Genomic DNA, 1871 nt, shown 5'->3' on the forward strand with positions numbered 1-1871 from the left:
GGCCTCAGTGTGGGCCGGGGACCCTGGAAGCCACCCCCGACCCCAGTCATCCTGGGGGCATGGCCTCAGTGTGGGCCGGGGACCCTGGAAGCCACACTTTACCTTGGCTCCCTGTCCTGGAGCAGCTGTTTCATACTTTGTAGAACAGGAGGAGGTATATTTAGGAGTAGAAGGTCAAGTTCACAGTGACTTTCAAGATGAACCAGGACTTGAAAGACGTTTCGGGTAACGGAGGGCCGCCTGGGTGTTTACCTTGGGTCCCAGAGCTGAGTGTCCACCATGCTGTGAGAGGACCCTGGAGAAGTCCCAGCAGCCCATGCCCAGGTGTTGTCATGCCGTGTGGCAAGGACAGTGTTCTAGAACCTTCTCTACCTAAAGGATGCTCAGGGGCTCCTACCAAATTCTTGTCCCAGAACCTCTTACTGACTTTTCTCCCAGGGACCCCGTGTTCTAGAAGATTTTGGCCATCAGTTTAAGCCTGCCTCAATTATCAGTCCCATCTCAGGAGTGCTGATTCCCTTGGGGTCTGTGCATCCTTGGCCAGTGATTCCGATGACGTGATCTGGTCAGCCAATCACCTTTCAGATATCCTGATGATGTCATCAGGGACCAATCATAGTTTCTGCTCAGATTCCACAGGGCCAGTTCTGGTCAGAAGCAGCAGTGTCGGGTGTTACCTTTGGGAGGAACCCCCAGCAGCCCTGGGAGGGACCTCAGCTTGCGAACTTGTACTTCAGTCCTAAGCAGCAGGCGCGGCTGCGTTTCTGCACAGCTGATTTGAGACAGGCTCTTAAAGGTCTGAATAGCAGTGTCTGGGACCAAGCTCCCTGTGGGGAGAACATTCCAGCTTTTCCCGGTACACACTGGTTTCTGAGCCAGCAGCCTGAAGTTACCGTCACTGCTCCTGAAGGAATGGTAGTGTCCACCTGCAGGTGCCTTCAGGCTGGGGAGCAGTGACTCTAAAAAGACCTGTGTCCCCTGGTAACCCTGTTTTCATGCCTCTCAAGCTTGAAAAATGTCACCGGGTCCAACCAGGGTCCTGTGAAGAACCCTTGGGATCTTGGTGGCCTGGGGGGTGTGGGCTGGTGGCCTGCTCTGGTGGGTTCAACCCCAGAGGTAACTGAGGTGCCTGCTAAGGGTCTGGACAGGAAGTGGACTTAAAGTGGTGTGTTTTCACTCTGAGACCCTAGCTTTGTCTAAAGGAGGCCAGGGCCGTGTGCAGTGGCTTACACCTGTAGTCCCAGCACTTTGAGAGGCCAAGCAGGACTAGCCTGGACAACATAGCAAGACCCCATCTCTACAAAAATAAAATTAGCCGGGCACAGTGGCATGCTTCTGTGGTCCCAGCAACTCGGGAGGCTGAGGCAGGAGGATCACTTAAACCCTGCAGGTTGAGGCTACAGTGAGCTGTGATGGCACCACTGCACTCCAGACTGGGTGACAGAACAAGACTGTCTTTGAAAAAAAAAATTACAATAAATAAAGGAGGCCAGGCCACCGCAGCCCTGCCCCACCATGAACATCCGAGATCGCCTGACGTGTGGCATATGACTCTGTCGGAGGCCATGGGGAGCCACCCCACCCTTACTGCATCATATAAAGCTCAGAGCACAGACCCAGGCCCACACCTGTCTTTCTCATCAGGCAGTTTCAATGCCCAGTCTGTTGCTGCCAGGTATGGCAACAGATCCTCTGTGCCCACCCTGGCTTTTAAAACTAGGAAGGCGAAGGCCGGGTGCGGTGGCTCACGCCTGTAATCCCAGCACTTTGGGAGGCCGAGGTGGGTGGATCACTTAAGTCTAGGAGTTTGAGACCAGCCTATGCAACATGGCGAAACTGTCTCTATAAAAGTAAAAAAAAAAAAAAAAAAA

At 53.6% G+C, this 1871-nt stretch overlaps 1 protein-coding gene across 2 annotated transcripts in view; it reads left to right on the forward strand.

The window, feature by feature from the left end:
• Positions 1–1871, forward strand: part of KDM8 (lysine (K)-specific demethylase 8) — an 18633-nt gene that overhangs the window by 13624 nt on the left and 3138 nt on the right. The window lies entirely within an intron of this gene.

The sequence above is a fragment of the Mandrillus leucophaeus genome, unplaced genomic scaffold, assembly GCF_000951045.1.
Source record: "Mandrillus leucophaeus isolate KB7577 unplaced genomic scaffold, Mleu.le_1.0 Scaffold24, whole genome shotgun sequence".
NCBI lineage: Eukaryota > Metazoa > Chordata > Mammalia > Primates > Cercopithecidae > Mandrillus > Mandrillus leucophaeus.